The following is a 15,123-nucleotide window of genomic DNA, read 5'->3' as shown; positions in this document are numbered from 1 at the left end:
CAGGCAGCCGGCCACTCCGGGCCACCGGGCCCTGGACATGAACGATGGCCTTTCCCCTGAGAAAGAAAACTCACCAGGCCAGGTTCCTGATGTCAGTTTGCTGGAGGCACTTGGCACTGTCAAACCAGCCACAGTTGCCTGTGGGGGCACCTTGCATCTGGGACATATCCGGATCTGTGTGGAATTTCAGCAGGCAGCCGGTCACTCCGGGCCACCGGGCCCTGGACACGAACGATGGCCTTTCCACAGAGAAACAAAACGCACCAGGCCAGGTTCCTGGTGTCAGTTTGCAGGAGGCACGTGGCACTGTCAAACCAGCCACAGTTGCCTGGGGCGGCACCTTGCATATAGGACATATCCTGATCCGTGCGGAATTTCAGCAGGCAGCCGGCCACTGCGGGCCACCGGGCCCTGAACACGAACGATGGCCTTTCCCCTGAGAAACAAAACTCACCAGGCCAGGTTCCTGATGTCAGTTTGCAGGAGGCACGTGGCACTGTCAAACCAGCCACAGTTGCCTGTGGGGGCACCTTGCATGTAGGAGGCATCCTGATCCGTGCGGAATTTCAGCAGGCAGCCGGCCACTCCGGGCCACCGGGCCCTGGATCTAAACCATGGCCTTTCCCTTAGAAACTAAAGTCACCAGGCCAGGTTCCAGATGTAAATTTGCAGGAGGCACTTGGCGCTGTCAAAGCAGCCACAGTTGCCTGTGGTGGTCCCTTCGGTCCCGGAGGGATCCTGATCGCTGTGGAATTTCAGCAGGCAGCCGGCCACTCCGGGCCACCGGGCCCTGGACACGAACGATGGCCTTTCCCCTGAGAAACAAAATTCAGCAGGCCAGGTTCCTGATGTCAGTTTGCAGGAGGCACTTGGCACTGTCAAACCAGCCACAGTTGCCTGGGGCGGCACCTTGCATATAGGAAGTATCCTGATCCGTGCGGAATTTCAGCAGGCAGCCGGCCACTCCCGGCCACCGGGCCCTGGACACGAACGATGGCCTTTCCCCTGAGAAACAAAACTCACCAGGCCAGGTTCCTCACCTCTGTTTGCAGGAGGCACTTGGCACTGTCAAACCAGCCACAGTTGCCTGCGGTGGTACCTTCGGTCCGGGAGGCATCCTGATTGGTGAGGAATTTCAGCAGGCAGCCGGCCACTACAGGCCATCAGGCCCTGGACACGAACGATGGCCTTTCCCCTGAGAAACAAAACTCACCAGGCCAGGTTCCTCATCTCTGTTTGCAGGAGGCACTTGGCACAGTCAAACCAGCCACAGTTGCCTGAGGTGGTACCTTCGGTCCGGGCGGCATCCTGATCGGCGCGGAATTTCAGCAGGCAGCCGGCCACAGGAGGCCATCGGGCCCTGGACACGAACGATGGCCTTTCCCCTGAGAAACAAAACGCACCAGGCCAGGTTCCTGATGTCAGTTTGCAGGAGGCAGTTGGCACTGTCAAACCAGCCACAGTTGCCTGTGGGGGCACCTTGCATGTAGGAGGAATCCTGATCGGTGCGGAATTTCAGCAGGCAGCTGGCCACTCCTGGCCACCGGGCCCTAGACACGAACGATGGCCTTTCCCCTGAGAAACAAAACGCACCAGGCCAGGTTCCTGATGTCTGTTTGCAGGAGGCACGTGGCACTGTCAAACCAGCCACAGTTGCCTCTGGGGGCACCTTGCATCTGGGATGTATCCTAATCGGTGCGGAATTTCAGCAGGCAGCCGGCCACTCCGGGCCACCGGGCCCTGGACATGAACGATGGCCTTTCCCCTGAGAAAGAAAACTCACCAGGCCAGGTTCCTCATCTCAGTTTGCAGGAGGCACTTGGCACTGTCAAACCAGCCACAGTTGCCTGTGGGGGCACCTTGCATCTGGGACATATCCTGATCTGTGTGGAATTTCAGCAGGCAGCCGGCCACTCGGGGCCACCCGGCCCCGGGCAGGAACGATGGCCTTTCCCCAGAGAAACAAAACTCACCAGGCCAGGTTCCTGATGTCAGTTTGCAGGAGGCACGTGGCACTGTCAAACCAGCCACAGTTGCCTGTGGTGGTACATTCGGCCCGGGAGGCATCCTGATCGGTGCGGAATTTCAGCAGGCAGCCGGCCACTCCGGGCCACCAGGCCCTGGACACGAACGATGGCCTTTCCACAGAGAAACAAAACGCACCAGGCCAGGTTCCTGGTGTCAGTTTGCAGGAGGCACGTGGCACTGTCAAACCAGCCACAGTTGCCTGGGGCGGCACCTTGCATATAGGACATATCCTGATCCGTGCGGAATTTCAGCAGGCAGCCGGCCACTGCGGGCCACCGGGCCCTGAACACGAACGATGGCCTTTCCCCTGAGAAACAAAACTCACCAGGCCAGGTTCCTGATGTCAGTTTGCAGGAGGCACGTGGCACTGTCAAACCAGCCACAGTTGCCTGTGGTGGTACCTTCGGCCCGGGAGGCATCCTGATCGGTGCGGAATTTCAGCAAGCAGCCGGCCACTCCGGGCCACCGGGCCCTGGACACGAACGATGGCCTTTCCACAGAGAAACAAAACGCACCAGGCCAGGTTCCTGGTGTCAGTTTGCAGGAGGCACGTGGCACTGTCAAACCAGCCACAGTTGCCTGGGGCGGCACCTTGCATATAGGACGTATCCTGATCCGTGCGGAATTTCAGCAGGCAGCCGGCCACTCCCGGCCACCGGGCCCTGGACATGAACCATGGCCTTTCCTCAGAGAAACAAAACTCACCAGGCCAGGTTCCTGATGTCAGTTTTCAGGAGGCACGTGGCACTGCCAAACCAGCCACAGTTGCCTGTGGTGGTACCTTCGGCCCGGGAGACATCCTGATCGGTGCGGAATTTCAGCAGGCAGCCGGCCACTCCAGGCCATCGGGCCCTGGACACGAACGATGGCCTTTCCCCTGAGAAACAAAACTCACCAGGCCAGGTTCCTCATCTCTGTTTGCAGGAGGCACTTGGCACTGTCAAACCAGCCACAGTTGCATGCGGTGGTACCTTCGGTCCGGGAGGCATCCTGATCGGTGCGGAATTTCAGCAGGCAGCCGGCCACTCCAGGCCACCGCGCCCTGGACACGAACTATGGCCTTTCCCCAGAGAAACAAAACGCACCAGGCCAGGTTCCTGGTGTCAGTTTGCAGGAGGCACGTGGCACTTTCAAACCAGCCACAGTTGCCTGGGGCGGCACCTTGCATATAGGACATATCCTGATCCGTGCGGAATTTCAGCAGGCAGCCGGCCACTGCGGGCCACCGGGCCCTGAACACGAACGATGGCCTTTCCCCTGAGAAACAAAACTCACCAGGCCAGGTTCCTGATGTCAGTTTGCAGGAGGCACGTGGCACTGTCAAACCAGCCACAGTTGCCTGTGGGGGCACCTTGCATGTAGGAGGCATCCTGATCCGTGCGGAATTTCAGCAGGCAGCTGGCCACTCCGGGCCACCGGGCCCTGGATCTAAACCATGGCCTTTCCCTTAGAAACTAAAGTCACCAGGCCAGGTTCCAGATGTAAATTTGCAGGAGGCACTTGGCGCTGTCAAAGCAGCCACAGTTGCCTGTGGTGGTCCCTTCGGTCCCGGAGGGATCCTGATCGGTGTGGAATTTCAGCAGGCAGCCGGCCACTCCGGGCCACCGGGCCCTGGACACGAACGATGGCCTTTCCCCTGAGAAACAAAATTCAGCAGGCCAGGTTCCTGATGTCAGTTTGCAGGAGGCACTTGGCACTGTCAAACCAGCCACAGTTGCCTGGGGCGGCACCTTGCATATAGGACGTATCCTGATCCGTGCGGAATTTCAGCAGGCAGCCGGCCACTCCCGGCCACCGGGCCCTGGACACGAACGATGGCCTTTCCCCTGAGAAACAAAACTCACCAGGCCAGGTTCCTCACCTCTGTTTGCAGGAGGCACTTGGCACTGTCAAACCAGCCACAGTTGCCTGCGGTGGTACCTTCGGTCCGGGAGGCATCCTGATTGGTGAGGAATTTCAGCAGGCAGCCGGCCACTACAGGCCATCAGGCCCTGGACACGAACGATGGCCTTTCCCCTGAGAAACAAAACTCACCAGGCCAGGTTCCTCATCTCTGTTTGCAGGAGGCACTTGGCACAGTCAAACCAGCCACAGTTGCCTGTGGGGGCACCTTCGGTCCGGGCGGCATCCTGATCGGCGCGGAATTTCAGCAGGCAGCCGGCCACAGGAGGCCATCGGGCCCTGGACACGAACGATGGCCTTTCCCCTGAGAAACAAAACGCACCAGGCCAGGTTCCTGATGTCAGTTTGCAGGAGGCAGTTGGCACTGTCAAACCAGCCACAGTTGCCTGTGGGGGCACCTTGCATGTAGGAGGAATCCTGATCGGTGCGGAATTTCAGCAAGCAGCCGGCCACTCCGGGCCACCGGGCCCTGGACACGAACGATGGCCTTTCCACAGAGAAACAAAACGCACCAGGCCAGGTTCCTGGTGTCAGTTTGCAGGAGGCACGTGGCACTGTCAAACCAGCCACAGTTGCCTGGGGCGGCACCTTGCATATAGGACGTATCCTGATCCGTGCGGAATTTCAGCAGGCAGCCGGTCACTCCCGGCCACCGGGCCCTGGACATGAACCATGGCCTTTCCTCAGAGAAACAAAACTCACCAGGCCAGGTTCCTGATGTCAGTTTTCAGGAGGCACGTGGCACTGCCAAACCAGCCACAGTTGCCTGTGGTGGTACCTTCGGCCCGGGAGACATCCTGATCGGTGCGGAATTTCAGCAGGCAGCCGGCCACTCCAGGCCATCGGGCCCTGGACACGAACGATGGCCTTTCCCCTGAGAAACAAAACTCACCAGGCCAGGTTCCTCATCTCTGTTTGCAGGAGGCACTTGGCACTGTCAAACCAGCCACAGTTGCCTGCGGTGGTACCTTCGGTCCGGGAGGCATCCTGATCGGTGCGGAATTTCAGCAGGCAGCCGGCCACTCCAGGCCACCGCGCCCTGGACACGAACTATGGCCTTTCCCCAGAGAAACAAAACGCACCAGGCCAGGTTCCTGGTGTCAGTTTGCAGGAGGCACTTGGCACTGTCAAACCAGCCACAGTTGCCTGTGGGGGCACCTTGCATGTAGGAGGCATTCTGATCCGTGCGGAATTTCAGCAGGCAGCCGGCCACTCCGGGCCACCGGGCCCTGGATCTAAACCATGGCCTTTCCCATAGAAACTAAAGTCACCAGGCCAGGTTCCAGATGTCAATTTGCAGGAGGCACTTGGCGCTGTCAAAGCAGCCACAGTTGCCTGTGGTGGTACCTTCGGTCCGGGAGGGATCCTGATCGGTGTGGAATTTCAGCAGGCAGCCGGCCACTCCGGGCCACCGGGCCCTGGACACGAACGATGGCCTTTCCCCTGAGAAACAAAACTCACCAGGCCAGGTTCCTCATCTCTGTTTGCAGGAGGCACTTGGCACTGTCAAACCAGCCACAGTTGCATGCGGTGGTACCTTCGGTCCGGGAGGCATCCTGATCGGTGCGGAATTTCAGCAGGCAGCCGGCCACTGCGGGCCACCGGGCCCTGAACACGAACGATGGCCTTTCCCCTGAGAAACAAAACTCACCAGGCCACGTTCCTGATGTCAGTTTGCAGGAGGCACGTGGCACTGTCAAACCAGCCACAGTTGCCTGTGGGGGCACCTTGCATGTAGGAGGCATCCTGATCCGTGCGGAATTTCAGCAGGCAGCTGGCCACTCCGGGCCACCGGGCCCTGGATCTAAACCATGGCCTTTCCCTTAGAAACTAAAGTCACCAGGCCAGGTTCCAGATGTAAATTTGCAGGAGGCACTTGGCGCTGTCAAAGCAGCCACAGTTGCCTGTGGTGGTCCCTTCGGTCCCGGAGGGATCCTGATCGGTGTGGAATTTCAGCAGGCAGCCGGCCACTCCGGGCCACCGGGCCCTGGACACGAACGATGGCCTTTCCCCTGAGAAACAAAATTCAGCAGGCCAGGTTCCTGATGTCAGTTTGCAGGAGGCACTTGGCACTGTCAAACCAGCCACAGTTGCCTGGGGCGGCACCTTGCATATAGGACGTATCCTGATCCGTGCGGAATTTCAGCAGGCAGCCGGCCACTCCCGGCCACCGGGCCCTGGACACGAACGATGGCCTTTCCCCTGAGAAACAAAACTCACCAGGCCAGGTTCCTCACCTCTGTTTGCAGGAGGCACTTGGCACTGTCAAACCAGCCACAGTTGCCTGCGGTGGTACCTTCGGTCCGGGAGGCATCCTGATTGGTGAGGAATTTCAGCAGGCAGCCGGCCACTACAGGCCATCAGGCCCTGGACACGAACGATGGCCTTTCCCCTGAGAAACAAAACTCACCAGGCCAGGTTCCTCATCTCTGTTTGCAGGAGGCACTTGGCACAGTCAAACCAGCCACAGTTGCCTGTGGGGGCACCTTCGGTCCGGGCGGCATCCTGATCGGCGCGGAATTTCAGCAGGCAGCCGGCCACAGGAGGCCATCGGGCCCTGGACACGAACGATGGCCTTTCCCCTGAGAAACAAAACGCACCAGGCCAGGTTCCTGATGTCAGTTTGCAGGAGGCAGTTGGCACTGTCAAACCAGCCACAGTTGCCTGTGGGGGCACCTTGCATGTAGGAGGAATCCTGATCGGTGCGGAATTTCAGCAGGCAGCTGGCCACTCCTGGCCACCGGGCCCTAGACACGAACGATGGCCTTTCCCCTGAGAAACAAAACGCACCAGGCCAGGTTCCTGATGTCTGTTTGCAGGAGGCACGTGGCACTGTCAAACCAGCCACAGTTGCCTCTGGGGGCACCTTGCATCTGGGATGTATCCTAATCGGTGCGGAATTTCAGCAGGCAGCCGGCCACTCCGGGCCACCGGGCCCTGGACATGAACGATGGCCTTTCCCCTGAGAAAGAAAACTCACCAGGCCAGGTTCCTCATCTCAGTTTGCAGGAGGCACTTGGCACTGTCAAACCAGCCACAGTTGCCTGTGGGGGCACCTTGCATCTGGGACATATCCTGATCTGTGTGGAATTTCAGCAGGCAGCCGGCCACTCGGGGCCACCCGGCCCCGGACAGGAACGATGGCCTTTCCCCAGAGAAACAAAACTCACCAGGCCAGGTTCCTGATGTCAGTTTGCAGGAGGCACGTGGCACTGTCAAACCAGCCACAGTTGCCTGTGGTGGTACATTCGGCCCGGGAGGCATCCTGATCGGTGCGGAATTTCAGCAGGCAGCCGGCCACTCCGGGCCACCAGGCCCTGGACACGAACGATGGCCTTTCCACAGAGAAACAAAACGCACCAGGCCAGGTTCCTGGTGTCAGTTTGCAGGAGGCACGTGGCACTGTCAAACCAGCCACAGTTGCCTGGGGCGGCACCTTGCATATAGGACGTATCCTGATCCGTGCGGAATTTCAGCAGGCAGCCGGCCACTGCGGGCCACCGGGCCCTGGACACGAACGATGGCCTTTCCCCTGAGAAACAAAACTCACCAGGCCAGGTTCCTGATGTCAGTTTGCAGGAGGCACGTGGCACTGTCAAACCAGCCACAGTTGCCTGTGGTGGTACCTTCGGCCCGGGAGGCATCCTGATCGGTGCGGAATTTCAGCAAGCAGCCGGCCACTCCGGGCCACCGGGCCCTGGACACGAACGATGGCCTTTCCACAGAGAAAAAAAACGCACCAGGCCAGGTTCCTGGTGTCAGTTTGCAGGAGGCACGTGGCACTGTCAAACCAGCCACAGTTGCCTGGGGCGGCACCTTGCATATAGGACGTATCCTGATCCGTGCGGAATTTCAGCAGGCAGCCGGTCACTCCCGGCCACCGGGCCCTGGACATGAACCATGGCCTTTCCTCAGAGAAACAAAACTCACCAGGCCAGGTTCCTGATGTCAGTTTTCAGGAGGCACGTGGCACTGCCAAACCAGCCACAGTTGCCTGTGGTGGTACCTTCGGCCCGGGAGACATCCTGATCGGTGCGGAATTTCAGCAGGCAGCCGGCCACTCCAGGCCATCGGGCCCTGGACACGAACGATGGCCTTTCCCCTGAGAAACAAAACTCACCAGGCCAGGTTCCTCATCTCTGTTTGCAGGAGGCACTTGGCACTGTCAAACCAGCCACAGTTGCCTGCGGTGGTACCTTCGGTCCGGGAGGCATCCTGATCGGTGCGGAATTTCAGCAGGCAGCCGGCCACTCCAGGCCACCGCGCCCTGGACACGAACTATGGCCTTTCCCCAGAGAAACAAAACGCACCAGGCCAGGTTCCTGGTGTCAGTTTGCAGGAGGCACTTGGCACTGTCAAACCAGCCACAGTTGCCTGTGGGGGCACCTTGCATGTAGGAGGCATCCTGATCCGTGCGGAATTTCAGCAGGCAGCCGGCCACTCCGGGCCACCGGGCCCTGGATCTAAACCATGGCCTTTCCCATAGAAACTAAAGTCACCAGGCCAGGTTCCAGATGTCAATTTGCAGGAGGCACTTGGCGCTGTCAAAGCAGCCACAGTTGCCTGTGGTGGTACCTTCGGTCCGGGAGGGATCCTGATCGGTGTGGAATTTCAGCAGGCAGCCGGCCACTCCGGGCCACCGGGCCCTGGACACGAACGATGGCCTTTCCCCTGAGAAACAAAATTCACCAGGCCAGGTTCCTGCTGTCAGTTTGCAGGAGGCACTTGGCACTGTCAAACCAGCCACAGTTGCCTGTCGTGGTACCTTCGGTCCGGGAGGCATCCTGATCGGTGCTGAATTTCAGCAGGCAGCCGGCCACTCCGGGCCACCGCGCCCTGGACACGAACTATGGCCTTTCCCCAAAGAAACAAAACGCACCAGGCCAGGTTCCTGGTGTCAGTTTGCAGGAGGCACTTGGCACTGTCAAACCAGCCACAGTTGCCTGTGGGGGCACCTTGAATGTAGGAGGCATCCTGATCCGTGCGCAATTTCAGCAGGCAGCCGGCCACTCCGGGCCACCGGGCCCTGGATCTAAACCATGGCCTTTCCCTTAGAACATAAAGTCACCAGGCCAGGTTCCTGATGTCAATTTGCAGGAGGCACTTGGCGCTGTCAAAGCAGCCACAGTTGCCTGTGGTGGTACCTTCGGTCCGGGAGGGATCCTGATCGGTGTGGAAATTCAGCAGGCAGCCGGCCACTCCAGGCCACCGGGCCCTGGACACGAACTATGGCCTTTCCCCAGAGAAACAAAACGCACCAGGCCAGGTTCCTGGTGTCAGTTTGCTGGAGGCACTTGGCACTGTCAAACCAGCCACAGTTGCCTCTGGGGGCACCTTGCATCTGGGATGTATCCTAATCGGTGCGGAATTTCAGCAGGCACCCGGCCACTCCGGGCCACCGGGCCCTGGATCTAAACCATGGCCTTTCCCTTAGAACATAAAGTCACCAGGCCAGGTTCCTGATGTCAATTTGCAGGAGGCACTTGGCGCTGTCAAAGCAGCCACAGTTGCCTGTGGGGGCACCTTGCATCTAGGACGTATCCTGATCGGTGCGGAATTTCAGCAGGCAGCCGGCCACTCCCGGCCACCGGGCCCTGGACATGAACCATGGCCTTTCCTCAGAGAAACAAAACTCACCAGGCCAGGTTCCTCATCTCTGTTTGCAGGAGGCACTTGGCACTGTCAAACCAGCCACAGTTGCATGCGGTGGTACCTTCGGTCCGGGAGACATCCTGATCGGTGCGGAATTTCAGCAGGCAGCCGGCCACTCCGGGCCACCGCGCCCTGGACACGAACTATGGCCTTTCCCCAGAGAAACAAAACGCACCAGGCCAGGTTCCTGGTGTCAGTTTGCAGGAGGCACTTGGCACTGTCAAACCAGCCACAGTTGCCTCTGGGGGCACCTTGCATCTGGGATGTATCCTAATCGGTGCGGAATTTCAGCAGGCAGCCGGCCACTCCGGGCCACCGGGCCCTGGATCTAAACCATGGCCTTTCCCTTAGAACATAAAGTCACCAGGCCAGGTTCCTGATGTCAATTTGCAGGAGGCACTTGGCGCTGTCAAAGCAGCCACAGTTGCCTGTGGGGGCACCTTGCATCTAGGACGTATCCTGATCCGTGCGGAATTTCAGCAGGCAGCCGGCCACTCCGGGCCACCGGGCCCTGGATCTAAACCATGGCCTTTCCCTTAGAAACTAAAGTCACCAGGCCAGGTTCCTCATCTCTGTTTGCAGGAGGCACTTGGCACTGTCAAACCAGCCACAGTTGCCTGCGGTGGTACCTTCGGTCCGGGAGGCATCCTGATTGGTGCGGAATTTCAGCAGGCAGCCGGCCACTCCAGGCCATCGGGCCCTGGACACGAACGATGGCCTTTCCCCGAGAAACAAAACTCACCGGGCCAGGTCCCGCATGTCTGTTTGCAGGAGGCACTTGGCACTGTCAAACCAGCCACAGTTGCCTGTCGTGGTTCCCTCAGTCCGGGAGGCATCCTGATTGGTGCGGAATTTCAGCAGGCAGCCGGCCACTGCAGGCCACCGGGCCCTAGAAACGAACGATGGCCTTTCCCTTAGAAACAAAATTCAGCAGGCCAGGTTCCTGATGTCAGTTTGCAGGAGGCACTTGGCACTGTCAAACCAGCCACAGTTGCCCGTGGGGGCACCTTACATATAGGACGTATCCTGATCCGTGCGGAATTTCAGCAGGCAGCCGGTCACTCCGGGCCACTGGGTCCTGGATATCAACCATGGCCTTTCCCTTAGAAACAAAAGTCACCAGGCCAGGTTCCTGCTGACAGTTTGCAGGCGGCAATTGGCACTGTCAAACCAGCCTCAGATGCCTGTCGTGGTACCTTCAGTCTGGGAGGCATCCTGATCTGTGTGGAATTTCAGCAGGCAGCAGGCCACTCCGGGCCACCGGGCCCTGAACACGAACGATGGCCTTTCCACAGAGAAACAAAACGCACCAGGCCAGGTTCCTGGTGTCAGTTTGCAGGAGGCACGTGGCACTGTCAAACCAGCCACAGTTGCCTGTGGGGGCACCTTGCATCTAGGAGGCATCCTGATCCGTGCGGAATTTCAGCAGGCAGCCGGCCACTGCAGGCCACCGGGCCCTGGACACGAACAATGGCCTTTCCCCTGAGAAACAAAACTCACCAGGCCAGGTTCCTCATCTCTGTTTGCAGGAGGCACTTGGCACTGTCAAACCAGCCACAGTTGCCTGTGGGGGCACCTTGCATCTAGGACGTATCCTGATCGGTGCGGAATTTCAGCAGGCAGCCGGCCACTCCCGGCCACCGGGCCCTGGACATGAACCATGGCCTTTCCTCAGAGAAACAAAACTCACCAGGCCAGGTTCCTCATCTCTGTTTGCAGGAGGCACTTGGCAATGTCAAACCAGCCACAGTTGCCTGTGGGGGCACCTTGCATCTAGGACGTATCCTGATCCGTGCGGAATTTCAGCAGGCAGCCGGCCACTCCGGGCCACCGGGCCCTGGATGTAAACCATGGCCTTTCCCTTAGAACATAAAGTCACCAGGCCAGGTTCCTGCTGACAGTTTGCAGGCGGCACTTGGCACTGTCAAAGCAGCCACAGTTGCCTGTGGTGGTACCTTCGGTCCGGGAGGGATCCTAATCGGTGCGGAATTTCAGCAGGCAGCCGGCCACTCCGGGCCACCGGGCCCTGGACACGAACGATGGCCTTTCCCCTGAGAAACAAAAGTCACCAGGCCAGGTTCCTGATGTCAGTTTGCAGGAGGCACTTGGCACTGTCAAACCAGCCACAGTTGCCTGGGGCGGCACCTTGCATATAGGACGTATCCTGATCCGTGCGGAATTTCAGCAGGCAGCCGGCCACTCCAGGCCATCGGGCCCTGGACACGAACGATGGCCTTTCCCCTGAGAAACAAAACTCACCAGGCCAGGTTCCGGCTGTCAGTTTGCAGGAGGCACTTGGCACTGTCAAACCAGCCACAGTTGCATGCGGTGGTACCTTCGGTCCGGGAGGCATCCTGATCGGTGCGGAATTTCAGCAGGCAGCCGGCCACTCCAGGCCACCGCGCCCTGGACACAAACTATGGCCTTTCCCCAGAGAAACAAAACGCACCAGGCCAGGTTCCTGGTGTCAGTTTGCAGGAGGCACTTGGCACTGTCAAACCAGCCACAGTTGCCTGTGGGGGCACCTTGCATGTAGGAGGCATCCTGATCCGTGCGGAATTTCAGCAGGCAGCCGGCCACTCCGGGCCACCGGGCCCTGGATCTAAACCATGGCCTTTCCCATAGAAACTAAAGTCACCAGGCCAGGTTCCAGATGTCAATTTGCAGGAGGCACTTGGCGCTGTCAAAGCAGCCACAGTTGCCTGTGGTGGTACCTTCGGTCCGGGAGGGATCCTGATCGGTGTGGAATTTCAGCAGGCAGCCGGCCACTCCGGGCCACCGGGCCCTGGACACGAACGATGGCCTTTCCCCTGAGAAACAAAACTCACTAGGCCAGGTTCCTCATCTCTGTTTGCAGGAGGCACTTGGCACTGTCAAACCAGCCACAGTTGCCAGCGGTGGTACCTTCGGTCCGGGAGGCATCCTGATCGGTGCGGAATTTCAGCAGGCAGCCGGCCACTCCGGGCCACCGCGCCCTGGACACGAACTATGGCCTTTCCCCAAAGAAACAAAACGCACCAGGCCAGGTTCCTGGTGTCCGTTTGCAGGAGGCACTTGGCACTGTCAAACCAGCCACAGTTGCCTGTGGGGGCACCTTGCATCTGGGAGATATCCTGAAGCATGCGGAATTTCAGCAGGCAGCCGGCCACTCCGGGCCACCGGGCCCTGGATCTAAACCATGGCCTTTCCCTTAGAACATAAAGTCACCAGGCCAGGTTCCTGATGTCAATTTGCAGGAGGCACTTGGCGCTGTCAAAGCAGCCACAGTTGCCTGTGGTGGTACCTTCGGTCCGGGAGGGATCCTGATCGGTGTGGAAATTCAGCAGGCAGCCGGCCACTCCAGGCCACCGGGCCCTGGACACGAACGATGGCCTTTCCCCTGAGAAACAAAACTCACCAGGCCAGGTTCCTCATGTCTGTTTGCAGGAGGCACTTGGCACTGTCAAACCAGCCACAGTTGCCTCTGGGGGCACCTTGCATCTGGGATGTATCCTAATCGGTGCGGAATTTCAGCAGGCAGCCGGCCACTCCGGGCCACCGGGCCCTGGATCTAAACCATGGCCTTTCCCTTAGAACATAAAGTCACCAGGCCAGGTTCCTGATGTCAATTTGCAGGAGGCACTTGGCGCTGTCAAAGCAGCCACAGTTGCCTGTGGGGGCACCTTGCATCTAGGACGTATCCTGATCGGTGCGGAATTTCAGCAGGCAGCCGGCCACTCCCGGCCACCGGGCCCTGGACATGAACCATGGCCTTTCCTCAGAGAAACAAAACTCACCAGGCCAGGATCCTGATGTCAGTTTGCAGGAGGCACGTGGCACTGTCAAACCAGCCACAGTTGCCTGTGGTGGTACCTTCGGCCCGGGAGACATCCTGATCGGTGCGGAATTTCAGCAGGCAGCCGGCCACTCCAGGCCATCGGGCCCTGGACACGAACGATGGCCTTTCCCCTGAGAAACAAAACTCACCAGGCCAGGTTCCTCATCTCTGTTTGCAGGAGGCACTTGTCACTGTCAAACCAGCCACAGTTGCATGCGGTGGTACCTTCGGTCCGGGAGGCATCCTGATCGGTGCGGAATTTCAGCAGGCAGCCGGCCACTCCGGGCCACCGCGCCCTGGACACGAACTATGGCCTTTCCCCAGAGAAACAAAACGCACCAGGCCAGGTTCCTGGTGTCAGTTTGCAGGAGGCACTTGGCACTGTCAAACCAGCCACAGTTGCCTGTGGGGGCACCTTGCATTTAGGAGGCATCCTGATCCGTGCGGAATTTCAGCAGGCAGCCGGCCACTCCGGGCCACCGGGCCCTGGATCTAAACCATGGCCTTTCCCTTAGAAACTAAAGTCACCAGGCCAGGTTCCAGATGTCAATTTGCAGGAGGCACTTGGCGCTGTCAAAGCAGCCACAGTTGCCTGTGGTGGTACCTTCGGTCCGGGAGGGATCCTGATCGGTGTGGAATTTCAGCAGGCAGCCGGCCACTCCGGGCCACCGGGCCCTGGACACGAACGATGGCCTTTCCCCTGAGAAAGAAAACTCACCAGGCCAGGTTCCTCATCTCAGTTTGCAGGAGGCACTTGGCACTGTCAAACCAGCCACAGTTGCCTGCGGTGGTACCTTCGGTCTGGGAGGCATCCTGATTGGTGCGGAATTTCAGCAGGCAGCCGGCCACTCCAGGCCATCGGGCCCTGGACACGAACGATGACCTTTCCCCGAGAAACAAAACTCACCGGGCCACGTTCCGCATGTCTGTTTGCAGGAGGCACTTGGCACTGTCAAACCAGCCACAGTTGCCTGTCGTGGTTCCCTCAGTCCGGGAGGCATCCTGATTGGTGCGGAATTTCAGCAGGCAGCCGGTCACTCCGGGCCACTGGGCCCTGGACATGAACCATGGCCTTTCCCTTAGAAACAAAAGTCACCAGGCCAGGTTCCTGCTGACAGTTTGCAGGCGGCAATTGGCACTGTCAAACCAGCCACAGTTGCCTGTGGGGGCACCTTGCATCTAGGAGGCATCCTGATCCGTGCGGAATTTCAGCAGGCAGCCGGCCACTCCCGGCCACCGGGCCCTGGACACGAACGATGGCCTTTCCCCTGAGAAACAAAACTCACCAGGCCAGGTTCCTCATCTCTGTTTGCAGGAGGCACTTGGCACTGTCAAACCAGCCACAGTTGCCTGTGGGGGCACCTTGCATCTAGGACGTATCCTGATCCGTGCGGAATTTCAGCAGGCAGCCGGCCACTCCCGGCCACCGGGCCCTGGACATGAACCATGGCCTTTCCTGAGAGAAACAAAACTCACCAGGCCTGGTTCCTGGTGTCAGTTTGCAGGAGGCACTTGGCACTGTCAAACCAGCCACAGTTGCCTGTGGGGGCACCTTGCATGTAGGAGGCATCCTGATCCGTGCGGAATTTCAGCAGGCAGCCGGCCACTCCGGGCCACCGGGCCCTGGATGTAAACCATGGCCTTTCCCTTAGAACATAAAGTCACCAGGCCAGGTTCCTGCTGTCAGTTTGCAGGCGGCACTTGGCACTGTCAAAGCAGCCACA

Source organism: Passer domesticus, chromosome W (genome assembly GCF_036417665.1).
Source record: "Passer domesticus isolate bPasDom1 chromosome W, bPasDom1.hap1, whole genome shotgun sequence".
Classification (NCBI taxonomy): Eukaryota; Metazoa; Chordata; class Aves; order Passeriformes; family Passeridae; genus Passer; species Passer domesticus.
This window is presented reverse-complemented; position numbering follows the sequence as displayed.